Below are 25,086 nucleotides of genomic sequence, written 5' to 3' on the forward strand. Positions count from 1 at the left end.
CGCCTGCTTTCTGCAATTGGCCAAGCACATGTCTTATTTCATCAAAATGGCTTTTAAGGTTTTCATTTTTTATCAAGACATCATCCACATAAACTATTGTTCCTCTTTCCGCTGCATCTGGCATGGCCTTTCTCAAAAATATGCCAAATTCACTCCCACTATTGATGTACCCGAACGGAGCTCTAAGCCAGGCATATTGAGTCCTGTCAAATGTAAAGGAAAATAGGTGTTGTATCTCCTCTGCCAATGGCACACACCAATATCCAGATGTGAGATCTAACGTGGTAAATACATTTGAACCATGTATCTGAGCTAGGCCCTGATCAATGAATGGTAGTGGCCATCTAGATACTGGTACTCTTTTATTTAACTCTCTTAAGTCTGCACACAGCCGCCATTGACCATTTGGCTTTAACACACCTAAAATAGGCGTATTGGATGTGCTATGAATGGGCCTAATTATTCCCCGTGATTCCAAATTTTTAATAATCTCTTCCAATGATTCTAAACATGCCAGCGGTAGTCTATACTGGCGTACAAACACTGGATTTCTGCTACAACCTTCTGGTAGTGTGGCCACATGTAAATCAGTTAAACCACAATCATAAGCATCTTTTGCAAATACATCCTTAAACTCCATAAATATTTCCCTCAGATTGCGTCGATCCTCATCGCTGTCACATGCATCCGCTAAGGAGATCTGCTCTTCTACCATTCTGGAAAATTCTGGAAACTCTTCTGGTAAAGGAATCTCAGCGCTTTCCTCTAACTGTGTGGCTGTGTCTTTTTGTAGAGCTGCCACTTTCAAATATTTTGGCAGATCAGCTTCCACTTCAATGGGCTGATTTCCTGTTTCATTTTCATTTAAATTAAATATTATGCAATCCTCTTGATGGCAGCACACTGTCTCATTTGAATCATAAGGATACACAGAATGAATTTTAAATATTCCTTTGGGCTGAGAGTCCAGGTGTTCTGGCAACTCGCCCTTGGCATCTACATATTTTTCAGGAATTTTCCCAATCACCATGTTATTTAAATCTGCCGTATAATGTGATTTTTGTATGGCCATTCCTAATGGGGAGTTTTCCTCTAAATGAATGTCCTGACAACCTTTATTATTTACCATGATTTTTACAGATCCTTCACCAATATCTACCAATGGAATGTATTCATAATCCAGGCCTTGCTGTTTTATGGATTCATTCAGGCATACAAATGCATCAGAGCCTTTCATCTGCTGTCCATTTTTGCATTTCAGTGTTATTGCAAACTGTTTTGTAAATGCAGGAACAATAGTATTTTTCCTCATCTGTAATTCGACTGCATAAGGAACTAGTTGTGCACAATGATAAGCCCTTCTTTTGTCTTCAAATTCAGGCGCCGGCCCACCTAGGCGTGACCATATTTTTTGATTAAGGAAATCTAACACCATACACATTCTGTGCATGATGTCATTGCCCATGTAAAATTCATTTTGTGCTCCACTCACTATCCATACATTATGGTAAATTGTTTTCTGCCCAATGCTAATTTTAAGCATGCATCTGCCTGTAATTCGGTTTTCAAAGTCTGGACTGTCCAACCCAGAAACATATTGATTTTTAATCCTAAATTTCGGGATTTCTTCCCTCTCCATAATTTTTTGCAACAATTTCTCATTAATGAAACTCCTTTCATGTTCAAGCGCTAAAGTGGCTTTTATTGTTTTAAGATAATCATTTATACCAACGTGAACCCATGGTTGCTCATCTTCTATGTGTATCTCTGCCAGAGTGGTAATGTGTTTCTCTGAATCTGTTTTAGGAACAATATTCTGTTTGCATGTATTCTCTTTTAAGTAAAAACGTAATGTGTGCTCATCTATAGCAGTCTGCCAATCTTTCCTTGGGTCCAAGTATATTTGTACAGGTAGTTTTTCATTGTCGCTCTGATCTTTGTCTTGACACATTAATATAACAGTGACACTAGGTATGCAGCTATTCTGGAGATATACCTCCACAGCATCATTTGTTTTGGCAACGGTGTGACATTCTTTTATATTGCTGTTTTGTGATTTTAGTTTCTTAGGCCTCAATGGTTTTTTGGTTAAGAACCACAGCACTCCATTCACCCCATCTATGAGAGGAGACAATCTTTTCAGGCAATCTGTCCCCATCAGAAATGGAATTTCACAAATAGATGTGATCAATACCTCTTGTTTCATTCTGTGCTTTCCTATTTTTATGTCAACCTCAGTTACACCTATGATGGGCACCTCCTCCCCATTAAAGTTATGCACTGGGCCTTGATTTGCCTTCACTGTGATCTGACTCTGTGGAGGCCTCCCTTCATTGATACTCTTTACCAGCTCCTTGGACATAATTGTGGCCTGTGCGCCAGTGTCAATCATAGCGAAGGTGTGGCATTTTTCTTCTACAGTGATGGGTGCATAATATCTGTCCTCAACTTCCTCTAATACACATAAGAAATGTGAATTCTTACTGATTTCAGGGCTCACCTTTCTCAGGTCTTTTTCACTTTTGGCTAAGCACATTGGTAAATGAAAAGACATTTTTCCCTCCTTTTTACCCATTTCTGTGCGAGATATTTTATTCATTTCTCCATGTTCAGAGGTTTTTTGGAGTGTGGCCACCGTTCGCCCAACCATCTGGGTAACATCAGAGACCATATTACAACCTTCCAACTGAACATGTGTAACAACATCATTCAGCAATTTGTCATTTTTTAATTCTGTGCATTTGTGATCATTTAGTGTAATACCAGCCCTTTCAGCCTCTTCAAAAATATGTGGCTCAAAGAATTTTTCAGGTGATTGACTTGTACCCTCCTTGTGAGTATTTCCTTTTTCTGTCTGTGTTTGGTCATTGTTTTGCTTGCCCAGGGAAGGAGCTATGGCATCCCCACTTACTCCCTGTTCACTGGTATTCCCCATGCATGAGTCATTTTTCTTAAATCTGTTCCTTTGTTCTTTTGGAATTCCTAATGTTTCTTTTTCATTTGTGCAAATCTTTACTGTTTTATTTAGCTCTAAGTTAAACCGTACCTCTTTTTTAGATGTATTTGCACTTTCTATCACAATTTCATTTACTGGTACTTTCATTTTTAATCCATTAGTCATCTCAGAGTCGTTATGCAAAGTTATATCAGAGCAATCTGTCATTTTGGCACTGCAGTTATCATGGGTACTTAGTCACTTTTCGGAAGCCCCCCGGTCATTGCTATGGCCATCAGCCCCCTCTTTGGAAGGTTGTTTTTGCGCTGTATAGAGCTTTCCTATTTGCTCAGCTAACATTTTCACTTGGGCCTCAAGGCATTGGAACCTTTCCACCTCTCTAGGATCCTCTTTCTGTGGCCTAGGTCGATATTGGTTGTTTTCCCCCTGATTGGATCTATTCTGATACCTCTCAGGTGATTGATACCGGTTGGGATGGTTTCTGAACTCTTGATTCATTTGTGGAGGGGAGCGGGTTGCACCCATCCTTTGATTATAGTCCCCTGGTGGGGAATCATTGTACTGGCGTGGACTGTAGTTCACGTTTTGCCTCATGTCCTGTCTCTCAGATTGTGGGTACTGGCCCCTATGTTGATTTCCATTATCAGTAAATCGATCCACATATCGGGGCCTATCCTGATTACCATATATCATGGTGCTGGGATCAAATCTGCTCTGTGTCCCCAATGACTGGTAGGGACCATCATTTCTTTGATCTTGATTTTGTCTCTGGTTATTGTTCATACCTGCCATATCAGACCGGTATCTTACCCGGGGTCTATCTCCTAAATATCTAGGGCTGATGTAGCTCTCTCTATTACTAGGATCATGTGATTGGAACATTGGTACAGGAAATGGCGATCTTTGTTGATTACCCCTTTGTTCAGGTGTCACATTATTTTTACCTTGGCTTTGAGCAGACTCAAGGGACATTTTGGCTGACCTGATTTCCATTACTGTGGCTGAGGGTTCTTTATATTTAGGCCTAGTATCTTTCATTTTATCACTTTCTCTACCCTGACAATAGAGTACCTCATATAGCTTGGTGCTTTGATGTACAATCCATTCAAGGGACTTGTCACGGTCAAATTCACGGACCAATTGGGATATGATGTCTTTCTGTAGCCCATAGAAGTATGCGGTTTTAAATTCATTGGAATTTGAGTCAAAAGATACATCAAAGCGAGAGAATGCTCTTTTTAAGTCTTGTAAAAATTGGCGAGGTGATGTATTAGGTCCAGCAGTAATAGTGTACGCGACTTTCTTTGCCTCCTGCAATGACTGAAAAGGAGAAAAATGACGCCTAATTTCTTTTTCAAACTCCAGCCATGTCATATTCTGCTGTTCATTTAATCCCCTTATGATGCTGGCCGTCGGGGCATCTAAAGTTAAATGAAAATATTGTCTGTACTGTTCCTTAGGTATCTGGAGTGCTTTAAAAATGTCATGCACCGCTTCTAAGTGATCCTCAATGCAGCATTCACCTCCCTTTTTAAATGGTTTGATCAGGGCTTTAATGGATTTCATTATTTTTATGGGGCTACTTGTTGCAATGCATGGAATTGCACTATTTTGTGATTCAATCCTGTTTTCAGGTGTATGAGATTGGTGGCTGCCCCCAATGGGAGTATCAAATCCCCCAAAGGCGCTGCAACCAAGTTCAGTCACCGGCCCAGTCACTGGGGCACTAGCTCTTTGGGCAGAGCTAGAATTCACCTCCACTCCATTGAATGTGGTACCCTGCCGCCTCTCTTGGGACCTGGGAATGCACATTTGCTGTTCTAAGTCCTTACACTTTTTAAGGAGTCTAGTTGCTTCATTCTGCAAATAATTATTTTCATCGCTCATTTTATTAATCGCCTCCTGCATGTCGCACATTTGCATTTGGCATTCATTGAACTCTTTATTTCTTTTGTCTCTTTCTTGAATAATTTTATCATTTCTTGTTCTGCACTCTGGAGATCACCTTCTTTTTCACAATGTTCTTTTTGTAAAATCTGCATTTCTCTGAAATAACCTCATCTTTATCCTGCCTAATGTGATCCACTAATGCTTTTAAGTGTGTCAATTCTTGCTCACTATCTTCAAATTGTTTCTTGCTTTTGGATAACTGAGTATCAAAGTCTCTGCATTTTAATTGCATGTCTTTTTGGCATACATCCAATTCTGCTCTCAACATTTCCTGATTTTTACTTGTCCCATCTAATTCAGTCTTTAACCTGTTAATTAGCTGAGTATCATTCTCTTGCATTCGCAGGGACTTGTTTAAAATAAACCATATTTTGCCGCATAGCCGTATTAAACAGTCTTTCTCTGCACTTTTATCGGCTGCATTCAATAATCTTGTAAGGCAGACCTGAATTATGCTGCCTTCTGCAAAAATATTGTCTAGTTTTTCTTTCTGCACCTCACCTTGAATGCGGTTACTCCATTCTAACGTGGTATTCGAAGACCAATTCCCATGTGCAAATAACTTTGCCTCTAAATATTGCACTAGATCTGAGAATGTGGTTTCCCTTTGTGACATTCTGAAATTCGTTTTTAGTGGCACACTGCTATTATAAAATGGGTTCCCTTTAATGTGCAAATGGCAGTGTGAGACACGCTTGCCACGCCCAGTAGGTACTCTGTGATCACTTTCCCGGCCTGCAACGCACCATAAATATGTAGGGTATTTTGTGGAGATTTGGGGCCTGACGGTATTTTATTACCGCCGAAAAATAACTTAGCAATAATCACTCTTTGTATTCAGATTTGGCCATGTGCAACAATTATACAATGGACATGCATTATTGCTGCACCCAGACCTGCATATTTGGTATACGTGGTTGGTGGTATTTTAGTGAGCATAATTCCCTTGTTTTATTTGTGGCCCCAATGTCCAGAATCCCTTATCTTCGCTTAGATTTTTCGTGTGATCACTAGAGAGATCTCAGACCTGCATTCTAGGGATACCACATTTTCCAGTGATAGTGTTGGTGCGCCACCATGGGCAAACTCACTGACTTATTTACGACAGAGAGCTATATGTGGTAGTCTTGTGGTAATTTCCACTACCTTATATACGGTAGGGAGTTATGTTCAGATAGTCTCTCTTCCCGTTGGCTCATGTACCTCCAACAAGTTATACTACAGTCACTCACAATTATTCATACTGATTCTGACATGCACACATCTGTCTTAAAATGACCATTGCACTGTTTAAAAATCTCCCCACATCAACAGCACTGTAATGATAAACAGTAAGTACACCATCCGTCTGTTTTCAAATATTTTTCTGTATTATAAAAGTTGTATTTAACACGATCTCATTCTTTACAGCAATAAAATGGCACAATCAAAGCATTTTCTATGACCCACTGCAAATAGAGTGGCGGAGAACAGAACTCAAATTGCAACATTAGCACTTGATTAAAACACGCACGGGACTTTCATTTTTTCTACACTGACTGCATATTTTCGTGCACACACACAGCTCCCCCAGTTATGTAATTACCTTATCTGTTCAGAGGCTTCTCTTTGTGAATGTGGCTCTCTTGGATTAACTCCAGCAAAAAGGAACGCTTGCCTTCTCAAGCCGGGGTCATTGCCTGGAATTCTCAGCTTTTTCAGATAGGACTGCCTCAGCCAGTGGAAAGGTTTTTCTTTCAGCCCTCCCCAATGTCGACTGCAGCAGGACACAGGAATCTGCATTCAGTCAGGACCCCACAGCCAGGTCTTCTCCCCAGTAGTGCAGAAAGATGTCTGCCTGGAATTTTCCCTGATACTGCCCACTAAAACTTTCCTCTCAGCCCTCTTTATGACGTGTCCCAATGAAATCCATCATCTCTCATCCTCCTACTCTTCAACAATAGCTTCGCTTATACATTTGCAATTGTTGCAAATCTGACTTCCTCCTTCCTGCAGTTACTGTGCACAACAACACGGAGAATCAGGCAGAGAAGAGAAGAGAAAAATCTGCACACTCATTTAAATGGTTTTCAGAGTATGCCTAATTCTGCAGTAGAGAACACATTTTATTAGTGGGTTATATTAAAATAAGGTTTTATTAGTCAGGTTAATGGTTAATAGGTTAGCTGTTAATTTTCAAATGTGTCTCTAGCAATATAGGCATTTCAGGTGAAAAATAGTGTGCATTTTTAAATGAACACGTGTGCTTTTAACTGTAAAAATAGATTTGCATCTTATATGTTAAAATCGTTTTTTACTGAATAGTCTGTCTTTCCTTGTTAATCTGCTAACCCATATAGCAATGCACCGCACCCTTGTGGTGGTGGTGCTGCAAAAAAAATTGTGCTACTTGTGCAGTATTGCTGTACTGTGTACTGTAACACGCCAAATATCCTTACAGCTAGGATTGGGAAAGACAGCTCATCAACCACTGTTGTTGAGTCCTCCGTACCAACTGCCTTACCCACCCACCCCCGGGCCTGAACATTTGGGGAAGACTGGGATCCCATGTCTCCACCCAGAGCTTCCCTAACCTGGGCATTTTACGCAGCTCTACTGTATCCATGTAACTCTGACCTAATGGGCGATTGAGCTGTTGAACGTGCCTCTGCAATTGACAGAACTTTTCCAGTATGCTAATGCATTCCCATTTGAGCCCCCCCTATAGGGGCTCAAATGGGAATGGGGAAGGACCGGGCTCGGGTTCTCTGAAGGGGAATTACCGGGCCCTCCAAACTCAGAATGGCCCAGTAATTCCCCATTCAGGGAACCCGGACATGGTTTTGGAGGCAGCCATGGCGCCAATAGCACCATGGATACCTCCAAAGTCGTAATGAGGCCCTGTATCTGTACAAGATTCAGCAATTGCTACCACAGGCGGTCTAACCAGAGCCAAAATAGACGGGGTAACATTTATTTTTTCCAGATTTAAACCCTCCTCTCTAGCCTGTGTTTCTATGGCGCTATTGTTTCTTTGATGCGCTGTCGTTGGGTCTGCAATGCAACCCATACTTCTCAACGTTACCCCCATTGTGGTCCGATCACACCAAATAGAATCCGCTTAAGATGGGCCCTTTCTTTACAATAAGAATTGTCAATTGAGTAGGTAGTCACCACTGTATAATCACTTGCGGCCCCAAAGCCACCTACACGACCAAGACCGAGCCAGTTTAGTGATCCAATGCTTAAGTAATAACCAAAAAGCTGGGCTTCTTGAGCCCGCACACTTGTCCCACACAAATAAAAAACAGTAACTTTGTGCTTTGAGGGATTCTCTAGAGGAATACTCTGACCCATTTTAAAAATGGTATGCCGGGGTTCAAAGGCCCACTGGCCCACAGACACCCCTAAATAACAAAGGGGGCTCTAGGTTACTGTTCTAAAATCCGGTTTAAAAAGACACACATTAATAAAGCACAAATTACTAAACCGGGGTTCAAAGGCTCAATAGCCCACAGTCACCCCAAAGTAAACAGGTTCTTCATCGCAGTTCTAAAAACACAGTTCTGAAAACCTTTTAACAAATAAAAGTATTAAACTCCCAAATTGGTAACCCAGGGTACAAGGCTGATGGCCCGCAGTCACCCCAGGATTAAAAATCGTTAATATCCAATTAAATGTGTTATCCAAACTTTGCTGCAGTCCATTAAGAAGTAAATGTGGAATCTTCAGTTCCTTTCTCCTTTGTATGTGTGTCTGTGTGTTAATTCGTGTGTCTGAACCCGTGAGGTCGCCCAATACTATGATAATACTCCTACTTTCTGTGTGTTTTGAGACCTCTTTCCCATTATGTGAGTGTGTTATGTGTTGTGCACATTGAGGTCTCAAGCACATTAGGCACATTTCTGTTTTGCACAGATAAAACATGTCCTTTTATTTGGAGGGGGTGGCTGGGGGAGAAGATGAGAAGCTGGAATGCCGCAACTCTGTATTAGAGTTTGAATGAGTCTGTCAGCAGGCCCAGACAAAGCCTGATGAGAAGAGTCAGATGAAGGTTAAGATGAAACATGAAGTAAGCAAGACAGTGGTTGAGCAGGGGAAGCTGTTGATTAAGGAATCAGAGCTGTGTCTGAGGAAGGGGGGAGAGTGCTTGCGGAGGGAGGAGGGGGTGGGGGTCTTGAGGAGAAGGGTAAGTTTACCAATCTGGAAGACATTGTGGTAAAGGCAGAGTCACTCAAGGAGTATCTGCAGAAGTTCGGCACGTACCTTAAATTAGGACCTGGTAGAGAAAGGAAAGTATTTCGGGAGCAGCATGGAGAGATAGCCACAGAGGTGCAGGGGGGTCGAGGGACGAAGAGGTGGTGGTACTGCAGTGGACGGAAGAGCATCAGGAAGATCCAGAGATGTTTAAGCAGCAGATGGCTTAGAAAGAGGAGACTGGTACCAATGCACGATTGCCTGACACTGTGGATGACTCATGCCAGGTTCAGGCTTTCCTGTGTTAAGTAAGGCCAGAAAATCTTCCCTTCCATGACATCACAGCCCATTTGGTCATGGGTCTGGGACCACTTAAGCTTGAAGGAAGGTGTGGCTGTCAGCGGGAAAGTAGATACTGTAATATGAAAAGTATGTCATAAGTCAGTTTATCTGAGTAACACAGTATTTTGACCACTTCTTTGATATGATGGCATTGTGGGCTATGGTACAATGTGTTCAAAGAGCATGCATTGCGTGCCACAGATGCAGCTCAAGAAGCATTCTCCTGCGGCGGTGGCAACAGATATTCCAGTTGGCCGCCGCCCACACTCTAGCAAGTGACCCCCATTCCTCCCTACCTCTGGACCAGTCCAACCATCTTCCTGAACCCCCAAATCTAGCCAAGCACAGCCGGATGCAGTAACAACATGGACAAGCAAGGCCACTTTACCATCACTAGGAGGGCATCCTTCCTGTCTTGGTGGTAGAATTCAAGGAGTGGTGCTATTTGGGAGGAACAGACAAGACAGAGCAGTGAGCAATGCAAGCACATACTCCATGCATCACCAGACCTCTGTCAGTCAGTGCAAGCTGGATGATGAGGCAGTGGTGGTAAAAAGAGGAATATGGTGCATTGGTAGAGTGATGAAAGAAGGGATTAGTGGCTGCGATGTACTAGAGACAAATACATTGAAGTGGAACCTCCAGTGTGAGAGCAAGGTACTATACTGTTCATATAGTGGCTGTGTTGGTTAGTACATTCAATTACGTCAGAGCCTCCAGTCTGTGAGCAGTGTACCAAGTCTCAGAAACAGACTCCACTGGTTGGCAGACCAGGCCAGATTTGAAATATCCATAACATTTTTTGATGTAGCTCCATCCAAGTGAAGGGCCCTGGCTTGCATACTTATCTTCATAATCTGGGGAATCTGTTGTGTTACAGGGCTGGGGTTTTCCCCAACTGTAGTCTTTGGCGATAAGATGCTCACTCATTTTTATGAAGGGAAGCTCTCTCACATGTTTGCCATTGAGGCGCCCCCTCCAGTCTGAGATAATAGCTCCAGCAAACCTAAAAATATGTTCATACTGCACATTACCAAAGCATTCTTGGATTTCCATAGCTATTTGAACAAGTACAGATGGCCGCAGTGACTGCATGACAAACCAGAATTGCAGCAGACTTTGATTACTACCCAGTTGGCATTAGTCAAAAACACATAGGGGTCATTCCGAGTATGGAGGTAAGGGATGAACGATGCTGGTAAAGGATTACCGGCATCGCTTACCGCTATGGGCTATTCTGACCAGCCAGACCGCTATTAGCGGCATCGTAAAGTACGGTGCCTCTAATAGTGGCATCAGCGCGGGCAGGCGGGCCATCAGGCCGGCAATAGCGGCATGCCGTAAACTGGAGGAGATAACAAGTGAAGCGAACATGCAAATAGCGGCTTCATGAAGGCTTTAAAAGTGGTTACCGACATGCCATAAATACCGGCATCTCTGACCAACCGTAAAATGCCATGTCAGTGTTCTCAATTGCCACAGGTGCACACAATCAGCACAGGTGGAGGCAATGGAGTCTGGGCCAGTACAAAAGGAGCACACCCCCACACCACACCTCCTCCCACACCAAGATGATTCCAATAGAAGTAGCATTACTTGAGCTGGAGGACATGCTTGCATTGCCACAACATCAACAACAAAAACAGCCGGCACCAGAGAGGAGATGCAGGAGGAGAAGGAGGGTGAAACAGGCCCAGCATGCCCCACCAGTGCAGCCACCGTTCCCACGCAGCCAGTCCTTTCAACCTAACCCCTGGGCAGATCCACACCCTGTACTGTCTGGACTGGGACACCATCACCACCATTGTGGACATGATACGCACCGCCATCCCCCCTCTACTGAAGGTAATGTCTGTGCTCCGCTTCCTTGCCACAGGCACCTATCAGCACACAGTGGGGCACATGCATGGCATATCACAACCCTATTTATTGCGGATTCTGAGCCAAGTGCTGGATGCCCTCCTCAAGCACACAAGGGACTACATATCCCTACCATGGATTCCCCAAGAGATTCTGATACAAATCTTGGCTTCCATGCACTGGCAGGCATGCCAAATTGTGTAGGTGCCCTCGACTGCACCCACGTGGAGTTGGTGGTCCCGCATGCCATGAAGGAGGTGTACCGCAATCGCAATCAATACCACTCCATCAGTGTGCAGATGGTATGCGACGCCAGCAAGATCATCACACATTGTTGTGCCTGATATCCCGGATCAACTCATGACTCTATGGTCCCGCGGAACTCTGCGCTACCACGCTTCATGGAGCGACATGCTGGACGACGTGCCTTGCTGCTTGGTAAGTTGCATGACTGCCACATGGCATTGAAATGGGGGGAGTGATGCAGACACCACCACACCACCATGCTGCCAATGTTGATGTGACTGCACGATGTGCACATCACCGAACACTGTGCCCCAAACCATCACAAACGGTACATGACACCCAAATCCCATAGGAATGAAGTAAGGTCCACACCTATCACTGCATGACTAACAGTAAACCACCCCACATCCCACAACACGTGCACCACTCATCAGCAGCCCTCACCCTCCGTAACGCCATCCAGCACCATGCAGTGTATATGCACTATGTTGCTGTCTCCAGCAAATCACCACACAGGACATGCATCCCTGGGAGTGCATTGAACTGAACCAACTAGGGAATCCACAGTCTGTCACAGGGCCACCACACCCACAGGAGTGCTGCATGTCACCATGGGAATGATCAGCGCTGATTGCTTTATATTGCACAGACTACTGGCAACGCTCCCTCTAAGTAAATCTCACAGAACACAACACATCACAATTTTGACACAAACACAGCTGTATGCGTACACGATGCATGTGCAACAAGACGTCAGTGCACACCATGTATTATCATCAAGATGCAACCCACACCATTAGTCCATGGCACAGGACACATTGAGGGACTGAAAAAGGTGTAAATACATCCAGGGAAATGTGCATGTGGCCAACGATAATCTGCAGGCATGTGTGACTAGTACAGCTGTCCATCATGAATCGACTAACATTTACCTTTTATTGCTTCTCATGCAGGGGATAGTGGCTATCCCTTGAAGCCGTGGCTCCTCACCCCTGTCTGAAACCCACATAACAGGCACAAGGAGGACTACAATCGTTCCCATACCCGTACCCGTGTGGTCATCGAGCAGACCTTTGGCCTGTTGAAGGCACGATTTTGCTGCCTTAGCCGGTCTGGTGGGGCACTCCTCTACAGGCATGAGAAGGTGGCCAAGATCATCATGGCATGTGTCATGCTGCACAATATGTGTATCCGCCGGAACAAGCCTCTGCCCCCTGACATTGAACTGCTACCTTCTGGTGATGATGAAGGGGATGAAGAAGATGTGGCTGCACATCATCGTGGTGCCGATGCAAAGGAGGGACGTGCTGTGAGCCAGTCAGTGATTGCACAATATTTCTGACACACATGGCAGCAGAGGGTGACATGATAGTTAGACAGAGGGCACTGGGTGTGGGGGTACATGTACACTATGCACTGTATATGAATAAATGACACATGCGCAATGATGAATGTCCACACAGGTCTTGCTTTTCACACAACGGGTGTATTCAATATAACAATGATAACGAAAGTGCAAAAACCCTCCCCCCAATCCCCCTCCCCCACAATTCCCCCACACACCCCAACCCCCCTCCCCCTCTCCCCACAACTCCCCCACCCCCCTCCCCCTCTCCCCACAACTCCCCCACACATCCTCACCCCCTCCCCCTCCCCCACAACTCCCCCACACATGTCCCATCAAGTCTCCAATGCCTACATGAGGCTACCCTGACTTTCAATTGGCACTCCCTGGTCCAGGTGGCGGCATGTCTTGCCGGTGCAGGGTACATGGTGACCTGCAGAGCAGGCTCGTCTGGGTCGAACTAGATGACAACGGTGTTGCCGCCTGCTGGGATTGGGTAGCCGGATGCCCTGCCTCCATGGCATCGGCTATGCGGCCTAAGACTTGGCGGAGGGCCGAGACCTCCTCGCAGAGGCGGCTGGTGTTATCTGCAAAGATTTTGGTCATGGAGGCGGTGTGCTATCTGACATGCATATTATTTGGGGCCTGCACGCTGTGTGAGTCATGGCATGTACGTCTTTGTGTGGTATGTGTCAGGTACGGCATTGCCTTGCAGCAGGCATCTGCATGTGTCTGTGATGCATTCGCCTACTTTGCTGGGAGTGTGTGTGTGTTGGACCATGACTTGACTCTTTGGACTGACATATTGGTAGACTTTCATCAGACTCACCATTACAATGTTTTCTTCAGACGCTCACCTCCATCGCCCGATGTTGTGGCGCCACACTCCATCTCGCCAACACCTTCTATCCCCTCCATTCCGATCATGCTGGCGCAGATGTCCTACCATGGATCAGCTTGATTGGTGAGCTGGGGCCTCCTCCTGTTCCCATTGCCTAGCTGCTGTTCACTGAGAGTATATTTCTAACTCTGAGTCGCAGGTCGTCCCAGCGCTTACGGCAGGCTTTGATGGTGCGTGGGGTGTTCCCAACAGCACTGACTTTCTGAGCAACAAGTCCCCAGATCTCCTTGTTTTTCAGAATTGCCTCCCTCTTCATGTTGTTGGAAAAGACTATCCCAGCATGCTCCTGCAGTGTCCCGACCAGCATCTCCAGCTCATCCTCATTAAATCTCTCCTTGCGCTGGTGGGCAGCTCCCTTCTTAAGGGCCTTGAGCATAGTGGTGTGATAGGAGAATGTTTTCCAAACAACAGCAGAGTCCAACAGGTCCTGTGTGGTGAGGATGGCAATGGATTGTGTTTTTAAAGATGGCCGCCATGCTCCTTCCCGTTCCTGTGTGATGACGCTACTTCCGGTTCCGCTTATTAGCGGTGACCGTTATTAGCGGTGACCGCTAATAACGGTCACCGCTAATGCCGCATTGAACCATGCCGGTAGTGCTATCTGTGCAATGCATGATGCCGCTAAGGGCATTTTACGTGCATTTAACAGCATGGCCGAAATTACCTTACCGGCATGGTGCAAAGCTTGTGCCCGCAAAGTCATAATAGTCCTCTATTAGCGGACTAATGACTGCCCGGACACGCTAACTCGGAATGAGGCCCATAGTCATCAACAATCTTCAAGAGATGGACACTGGCGGTGAGTCACCCACTTCCTCAAATATCTGATGCTCCCTCTCACCAAAGTCAGGTGAAGATGACTCACCAGCTGCCCTCAGAGATTCCATGCTCATGCCGCTTCTCCTGCCAGGTTTCAACAGATTGCAAGTATCTCTCTCATCCACTAATTTCAAGGGACAGGCACTGTTTAGTAATTCACCCATCTCCATGAATCACTGGTGCTCTCTCTCACAAAAGCCATGTGAGACTGACACTCCAACAAATTGCTACCAGGCATTCATGGCTCATCCTTTTTCTCATCCCACATGTCATCCAATTGTACATGTCTAGTCTGTTCATATCATGAGGCACACACTGTCTTGATTGTCACCCTCCTCCTCAAATCTCTGGTGACCCCTCCGAGCAAAATCAGGAGAGCATGAGTCGCTTACAGGTTGCAGTCAGGGACCACAATAGTGACCCAATCTGGTATTCCACTCATATATTACCTCAATCTGAACTCTCTCAGATGTCACGTGTGTTGTCTGCCAGCTCAAATGGGTCACACAGTGCTGCAGAAGCAAACCAATCCTAAATTGAACTCTGACTGGCTGCAAGCCAATCAATTCCTCACCCTACCCTTCTTCATACCAAACTAATCTAACAACATTCCAGTTTATGAACCATGGCCGAAGGTACCTAAGCCTGCCTCAGGAAACACCATGCTGCATCTTTGAAAACTGCCTGTGATTGAAAAGGTGCTCCAGCCACATTTCCACTTTTTTTTTGTTCTTAAAAAAAATATATATATTGGCTAAAAAAGCCTTTTACAAAACAAAGTACAAAAATACATTTAATTTCAATTCATTAAGTCACAAAGAAAAACAACTATACCATTATATAAAAAGAGACATAAAATCACAGATAAAAGTAATATGTAGTATTAAGACAAACAACTTAATCCATTACTACAATAATAACCATCACTGTGAAGGCGGTCTATGACTTCTAACATGAACACAAAAAATAAGAAATGCATCTCACAGAAAAAGTGCAGATACACACAATCAACAGCTATCTCACCCAGCTGCAAACTTTTAATAAACCCCACAACCACAATAACTATGGAGGTGGTACGTCCTGCATGACAGTCTGACCAAAATTCACTATTCCTATACCCTTGGCATCTGTCCACAAATGTATTAGAGTACACTAGTCATTTCGTTTTTAATGCAGGGCTTGCATGACATGATTAGTTGTTCCAGGTCTTCCACCAAACCATCATCACCACGCAATCAGCATTTTGTCATGCTGACTTCACACTGGCCGTTTCACACCAGGACCACTTTGGTGTGAAACATATTCAATCTAAATAGTAAAAAAGATCTCCTCACCAAACGTTGGGAATAAATTGGCAGATATGGTGCGAGCACTCCTTGTTTTTTATGTTCTTTGCTCAATTGGACTAATGAGACATATGAGTAGATGCGTTCTGTCAATCCAATCGTGCTGATATAGGGCTGTTTAAACCTTGCATGGATATCTCTCAAGATCATCGTTAGATCTAGCTCAGTCAACAGCTGCATACAGAAGTATGCAACTTCATTTAAGAACAGAACCCTTCTAATCATCATCACAAGTTCTAAATCTTGCTACAGCGATTCTGCTATGGGACATATCATTTCCTCCAAAAACATTAGGAGCCTCCATTTGGCTCGACACTTCAGAGAATGAATCCCCAGCTCAAATTATATGAATGCTAATGGTACAGATTTTTGCAAATTTAACTGACAGGGCCAAATAGAGCTTTCTATGGCTACTAGAAGGTTTACGGTCCAAAACAGATGAAGTTCATATCTGTATAGTAGTTTTGGGAGAAGTATCCCTTCATAAAATCTCAAGTGTTGGAATTAGGGAAAATTGGCCAAATTTTAGATCTACCCACACCAGTTGATTCTTCAACGCAATAGCATCGTCCTTCAGCCACTCTCTAACCTGGGTTTTACATGGTCGAGAAATAATTGGTAATCCCAAGCAGATAAAACCATCCACGCATTCTACTATTTCGTCATCTACCTGCCACCTGAATTCAGAACGTGTCTTTTTCCATGACCAATGCATGATTTTAATTTTATTTGAGTTTATCTTCAAAGAGTGGTCAGCCACAAATCTACCAAAGGCCTTGAATTGTCTTTGAGGTCCTATTTGTGTGGTGTAAAATACAAGGAAATCATCGTCATAACTTTAATAGACCACTCTGAGGTCATTCAATTTGGGGTGGGGTGCAAGAGCCACAGTATATAAGTAGCTCCTCACATCTGACATATACAGGTTGAACAGACAGGGGGCCAATATGCACCCCTGTCTGACTCCCTTTGATGTTAACATTGGTCTTGATAAGCCTCCTCTCGCATTTAATCTGACCTGAAGCATGGAATCATGTGTAAATCAGTCAGGAGGCGATGGAGATCACTGGGAATTCCCCTTTTTCCCAGTTTGACCCAGAGAAGTTTTCTGTACACAGCATCGAATGATGCAGACAGATCAATGGTGGCTATGATCAAAGATTCATACTTGTTGGCCAAGGATAAAGATTGAACTGATTTCAAGAGCATTCCATTTAGTGAAGTGCTAGTGTTCTGATGAAACCCAGTCTGCCACTTCTGCAAAATACCGGCCTCCTTGGTTCATATCTGCAAATGATCCAGCAGCAAGGTGGCAAACATCTTGCTGTCGGCATCCAGGATTGCTATTGGCTGATAGTTACAGGGATCACTACACAAGCCTTTTTTTGTAAATTTGCATGACATAAGCCACTTTCCATGATTCTGGGAAGGCATAGTTAGTGAATGCCTGAAGAGCAGATTCAGGGTAATGGACCATTTTCTTTGGCTTCTTTTAAACAGAGCATTCGAAAGTGTGTTTGGCCCTGGTTGTCGGGGTGAGCATTTCTTTTTCAAGATGGCTTCAATGGTGTCTTGACCGAACCAAACAGACAGATTACTCTCAGAATCACCATGCTTAATAGGACACTCCGGGATCTGTGGTGTTATATCAGAAAATAATTTCTCAAAATGCAAAACCCAGTCAGACCCTGATGCTGGGTTCACCTGATTGTCATAGTGTGACAGGGAATGCTTATTTACCAATTCCCAAAAATCACGAGTGTGCTTGTTTTCCTTTAACCAACTGCGATATTCAGTTTTGGCCTTCTTAATGGCTATTTTACTCTCTTCAAAGAGACTGGGCATTCTGATCTCTATAAGCTTAAGCTGTGGTTTTACGGCCCGCTTTCTAGTGACAACTTCAGCATCAAACATATGTAAATGTGTACCCTTTGGCTGGTTCTGTCTAACCTTAGTATCAACTCAGTAGTTTACAAGGTCTGTGACAAAAGGTTCAAACAGATCAACTGTAAAGGTATCTAGTTTTCAGGTGATCGAGGTCTTATCTAAACAAGCCTGTAGAGCATCGTTTATCTGTTCGATATTTTTGCCATTCCAAGAGATCTTATTAGCTGCCTTGTTCACACAAAGATCCCTTGGATCACTGGTGTCCTCTGGGAGCAGGTTTAATGAAAATGTTGCCATCAACATCCCATGATCACTAAAAGTTGTATCACTGACACAGAATTCTAAACATTTAGATTGGAGCAAATTACCCACGAAAATGTAATCAATTGTAGAGCTGGAGTTGTTATTACTCCAGGTGCATCTATGTGGGATGTCACCCAGGATCGCCCCCTTTAGCATCTGTAATCCCAGCCCTTGAAGCATGTTCAACCGCATCCTCACCCAATAATCCTTACATTTAGTTTTTGACATCCCCAGCATTGGTGGCCCGCCTTGGTCAGGGACCAAAGAATTTGCTTTAAAGTCACCTAGCACCATTGGGTGACCTCCCTTCACCCTATTGCTCCAGTCATTGATCACAGACGAAAGCAAGCCAGGGCCCTTTCTAGGCAATCACCCAAACATGCCAGTACACATTAACACATAGTAAATTTGGCACTTGCCCTGCTACATTCACCACAACATGAGTTGCTGAGAAGCATTTACAGACCTCAATCATTTGGGCAATTTGTATGTCATTGCATGATTTAACTAATGTCAAGAGCTCACCCGATGGGCATCCCCGTTGCCTTTTATGGGCAGCTGACGAGAGAAATGAAACCGTCAAATTACGTTTTTTCAGTCAACCATGTCTCTTGGAAAAAGATCAAATAATGTACGTTCAGACCCCCCCAGTTATGGATAAGTAAATAGGTTTTGATGACCATGAGCATTCCATGATCAAAAAGAGAGGCACGGAATGATACATTCATGTTTTTAGAGGTTTCCACCATGCCTCGATTGGCTCAGTGTTCGGACACCCAATAGCAATCCTGAGCAATTCCCTGAGTTTCAGGACTTGGTCTGGCAAACCTATCTACTCTTCCCTGATTACCACCACTATTTGTTGAGATCACAATCTCACTCATTAAAAGGTGCCCACCCTCCTCATTTCCACTTTTAAGCCAGTAGCTGTACTTAAAACAAACATTTTGGCAAAGGCTTTTCCAAATGTTGACTTGTTAAAATCACCAGACATCCAGGCCTACTCATGAGGTTTCAAGGACACCACACTTGAATGGTTGGCCTTCTATCATTCTGACTGACTCCTACTTCATCTGATGTAATTTGAATGCCTCCTTGTACACCCCTTTTCAGTGGGTGTCCCTCAAGGATCCATCCTGGGCCCAGTCTTCACCGCCTACATCTCCTCTTCCTTGTGCTTCGAGTATCTCCTCTTTGCTTATGACACACAGATATTCTTTTACTTTCCCTCCTTCACTTCAGACATCTTGGCAAATATCACAAGTGGCTCTCTGCCATCCATAATTTGAAACTCTAGGCAGCCTGACGGTAAACTCCCCTAATAGCAAATTCAACTTGCTCCTGAGTCCCATTCCTAATACGAGTATCCCATCGCCCATCCCTCACAACTTTGGGGTCCTTTTTGACAGTGACATCAAGCTCGATTGCTTCTCTGCTGCCACTGTCAGCAGGATGAAGCGTGTACGTATCAGGAAGATCTGCTGGCACCTTTCCCACCATTCTGCCAAAATGTAATCCCCACCCAGGTCCTCATCAAACTAGATTACCTTTCTAGACTTCTCATTTGCCTTCAGCTCTATTCTTTCGCTACCCTAGACGAAGTCCATAACGTTGCCACATGTACTCTGTGCAACCTATGTTATGCCCTCCCACCTCAGAACAATGCCACCATATTATAGTTTTCTTTGCAGAATTATTCCTTCTTCATGTTTCTGCCACTTACCTTTAAACCTATCCAAGGCCTTACCCCCACACTATCTTGCTACTTGTATCTCACTCCACTCTCCTTCTCAGGCCCTGCACTCCAAAAATCTCAACAACATCACTGTACTTGCTCTCCTCTGCGTTACATCCCCCTTCCGCTCTATCTCTCTGAAGGGCACCCCATCATTGGAATGCTCTTCAACCTGTCATCAAAGCAACTCCAACAGTGCATCTGTTTGGAATCACCCACCCTCCACCTGCATAGCCTTCTCTCGCTCAATACCCTCACTAGCTTCCCTGGCCCCTCAAACCCAGTTTGAATCAATTACCATTTATGTTTGTCTATCTGTCTTAAAAGATTTTATTTTGTGTGCCTTCACCTTAGCCCTTAATTACCTCTCTGGTCCTCCCCAATACAAGCAATGCAACCATGTAAAGGCACTCTACTAAGGATTTCTATCTGTGACATTGCCTTATTTACAGCACTTCTGGTAGAAGCATCTTATGAGTCTGCCAAATTATACAAAAATATACTTATGTATATTGCCGACTATACAAAACAGCTCTCTAGTTATGAAATAGTATGAACTGCTTTGCTCACAGAAACCGAAGGAGGACTCTACGAATGTGGATCATCTGATCCGACATCCCGGAAATGGCGATCTATGAATGCCAAGCAGGAGGAAAAGAGAGTGGCTGCAGTGGGCAGAAGATCTCCCGATGGAGTGAAGGCAGGGGAGATGCAAGGGAGGGACTCAGGCTGCCGTTGATGGGGAGAAAACAGAAAGCTACGGGGTGAAAGGGGCCCCTGTTAAAGGCAGCCGCCTGGATGGGCAAAGTGTGTTATGTGCTGTTTTCTATTTATTTTAGTTTATTCGTTTGGATTTATAGAGCACGTTCACCAAAGCACTGTCCATAGTTAATAAGTAATTAGAAATGTAAGAGTAATTTTAAAAAAAGGACCAGATGCAGTACACATTTCATTTAGGAAGAAGCAAGAAGACAAGAATTACGCAACGAACGAAGGGTTGAGAGAGTAGGAGCAGAAATGACAGAGATGGGAAGGGCATTCTAGAATTTAGGGAATAAGAGACAAATATGAAGGAAAAAAGATTGAGCACAAGGGGGTGGAAGAGCTGCAATAGAGGATTGGAGGGATCCATGGGCGTTGTGGGCGGACAAGCAGGGCAGTAGGGATGCGGGAGATGGCGATTAGCCACCCCATGGGAGGGGGGGTAAGAGGTTGGTGGGCTAACAGGGTGAGCTCACAGAAGGCATTACAAGTTGGATGGTATTCAGGAAACCCGTTTGCACGTAGATAAGAGGACTATGCAGATTTGCATAGTGCAGCATCTGACTGGTCTGGTTGTGAGTGCAACACATAGATCCCTATGAACACATGCCTTGTGTACCATTTCTCACTCAGTTATTCTCTCAGTTCCTTTGCCAATTTTGTGAGCCATTTTTTTCTGCAATCATACACTTCATGGGTCCTTATATATTTTCTTGTTTTTAACTAGTGAACCTTTGTTTCATTTGATTTTGTCTTTTATGCTCTGTTTTTGGTATGCTTCATCACATGCATATCAATACCGTGATGTGCTTCAATTTGGATCAGAACACACTGTTAGTCTGTTAAAGTGTGACGTACACGAGGATGAAAGTTCTGGGTAGGAGCTAAACAGTATACAACATTGTTGAGCAAATATAAGCTCCATTTTCATGATGTTAAAAGATGTTGGGGCTCATTCCGAGTCTGCCAGTAATTCGGGTGGTAGTTCCACCAAATTAATGCCAAAATCGGTTAGCGTTAATTCCCCTTGTTGCCATGAGTTGACCATGGGATTACAAATTGTGGTAAAGTGGTGTTAGTCCCCATTTTAGAAGTCCATAGGACTCCATTGGTGTTTTTGGTGGTATTTCTGCAAACTGTAATTCCACTGCGGTAATTTCGAAAATATGTTTGGATTTAAAATGGAGGGTTTACCTCCAGCATGATGTTTGAGGTAAATCCCCCACTTCAGCGTCAAATTCGCGATTTGGCAGAGCGGTAAAAACTGATGTTTTCTTTGGAGCCAAAAATAGTGGTGGTTATGGAATTGCCACCACTTTTTTACCACTGTGTCAAATTCGGAATGAGGCCTTTTAATTCAGCTAGCAGACGAAAACGCTGTCCAATAGCATTAACATGTATCTACTGTGGGGTGAAGTGTACGAGGATGAACAACGAGAAACGCTCTTTTGGGCGGGCTCTGGTCAGGCGCTAGGCAGTATATTTCGTTGTTAGGAGGTGATACAATCTGTTGACGTTAAAAGAATGCTGCTCAGATAACAGACCAGAAGAGAGCACAATAACATTAATTATTTTAGATATTCTGCTGCTCCTGACCTATCATTTAGACAAAGCCAGGTCAATATCTTTAAAGGGACCTTAAGCATTAGTATAAATTAAATTATGCAATAGCATATATGCTTGTCTCTACAATTATCTGTGCACTTATGACCTCTGCAAATGCATGAGGTCATGGAAAAAGCATAGTTAAGAATAAGCAGACACACACGTACTTTCCTATGGTAATGGATCATTTAAAATGAAAGCGACAGTCGTACACTGCTGTTCTAATGGGTCTCATGCTGAGGTCATTGGAGCGCAGGGAGCTCTGACAAGACTTCCTTTCTTACAAAACGTACTTTCTGTAAGTGGGGGATTGAGCACAACTGTTTCCTCAAATGCTAATCAAGGTGGCACTCAGTCCGATGTCACAGTATGTGGGAGAGGCATGCCAAATTTACATTAAAGTTTAAGAACCACTGGAAGCGCAGGGTCATTCATTCAATGGTTGAAAATAATCAGCATTAAAGCATGCGGGACCAGTCCCAGTGCAATTTTACAGCGTATTACGACTACAGCAAACATTGAGCTAATTTGAAAACCCTAGTAATTCGGTGTAATTTCAAAAAAGGAGAGCTCGAAGTGAGTGAGTGCAGTTTACCCATATCTCCTAATTTTGGTTGATGGGCTCTTTGAACCTAACCATCATTTGAGCACCACCTGAGAGGGCAAGCAGTACTGCGCGGTGCAAGATTTCATTACGTTCTCCTTTCTATTTGCATTATTTTATTGTATTCATATGGAATTACAGAACACTTTCACCAAGGCACTGTACATAGTTAATAAGTAGTTACAAAAAGTAACAGTAATTGAAAAAATGAACCAGTTGCAATACGATTTTCATGTAATTCAGGAGGAAGGATCGAAAGGACGAGAGAATAGGAGCAGAACTTACAAAGAAAGAAGGGCCGTCTAGAATTTAGGGACTAAGAGCAAATAGGAATGCAAAAGTGATTGAGGGCAAGGGAGGGGGTATTCAAGAAAAGACAGTTCAGTCTCCAAGAACGCAACACTTCACATCCTCAATGACCTCCTCAACCTCCTTGAAACACTTGTGTATAGGCGCGTTACAAATACCATATCATATCATATCATATCACAGACAAAGGACACACAGCCATACACATACTCCTTGAGCTCTCTGCTGCCTTCAACACAATAAACCACTCCATTCTCCTCAACATCCTGAACCACAGAATTACATTCTTAGGCACTGATCTTGACTGGTTCACCTCGTTCCTCACTGTTAGGACAGACTTGTTCTCCATTCCCCTTATAAATCTGTCACCACAGTGGTCAAATATGGGGTCCTGCAAGGATCCATACTCTTCCTAATCCTATTCAACCTATACATGGAATCACTCAGACAGACCCATAGCAACCACAACATCCATTTCCACCAATACATGATGGCACACACATATACTTCCAAATCTTGTCCTCCTCACAACACCACAGCATCAAAAGCTGCCTCTCCACCACCCCCCTGGATGACCACCCACTTCCTCAGATGCAACACTTCTAACATGTAGTACCTCCTCATGTGCCCGAGATGCAAACCTGACCTTGCCCCTTGAAATCAAATAACTTGTCAAAATAAACATATCCCTCTCCACACATGTCAAATCCCTTAGCTTCACCATCAACCCCCACCTCTCTTTAAGACACAAAATAGCTTCTGTCGCCAAAACATGTAACCTACCACTACACCTCCTATGCAAAATTAGACAAATCCTTCCACCTGGCGAGTCACACTCTGCAGTCTGAGCACTGGTTCTGTCCAAGCTGGACTACAGCAACACTCTTCTCACTGGACTCCCTAACAACAGTATTGCCCCCTTGCAAGCCATACAGAACCCAGCATCGAAACTCATCCTCCACTTACATAAACACTCACACATCACCCCAGCTCCAGCAGCTCCCAAGGCCACAGACAATTGCCTTCAAAGGTCTATGCACTGCATTCAAAGGCATCCACTTTAATACCTCACCCTGCCTGCACGACAAACTGAAACTCATCACCCACACGAACAACGTACATGCTATCCAGCACTGTCTACACATTCCATCCACTCTTAACACTTACATGCATACAAAACAAGCCCAGTGGGTACACAAAGGCTGAACACCCTACCACTTCACATCTGCTCTACATTTTCATCACAACTTGTTTTGAAAAAAGTCTCAAAATATACCTATTTCCGAACACTTTATCCAGCCTCAACACCCCACCTGCCTTCACCTGTCTGTCCTAAAATTCCTATCCTATTCTGAAAGAATTTTGTAACATCTGTTTCACCTCCCACCTTTTGCACTTTTCAACCTTGTAAACTGCTCCGAGATCCTCTGCGAAGTGCCAGTGCTGAACAGAAAAACAAATAAATATAAAATAATACATAAGAGAAGGAGAGAAGGAGAGACGAGCGAAAAGTATGAGTAGGTACATATACCAATAATAAAGAAGAATGATAAGAAGTGGCAAGAGCCAGACCATGAATTCAATTAAACAGAATGCACACACACCTGAACTGGAAAAGAGCAAGAAATGGAAACCATTCAAATGATGCTAAAATATGAGAATGCTGTGGTAGCAAAGCAGATCGAGTGAATAACAGCAGAATTAAAAATAGATTGAAGAGCAAGCGCACAGGTATGAAGACCAACAAGAGGCTGCTGTCAAGATGTGGAAAACATAGCAAGAGTAACATATTTTGCAGCACAAATGGTAAGAAAGAGTGCAATTCAATGAAAGCTACACAGCTGATAGTGACAGGAACGGGCAAGTATAAAGATATTTTTAGAAAAGAGAGTGGTCAAAAAGGATCAGTGGCGGCCCCCGGGAGATGTACACATTTAGGT

Source organism: Ambystoma mexicanum, chromosome 4p (genome assembly GCF_040938575.1).
Source record: "Ambystoma mexicanum isolate Mex_15411 chromosome 4p, UKY_AmexF1_1, whole genome shotgun sequence".
Taxonomy (NCBI): domain Eukaryota; kingdom Metazoa; phylum Chordata; class Amphibia; order Caudata; family Ambystomatidae; genus Ambystoma; species Ambystoma mexicanum.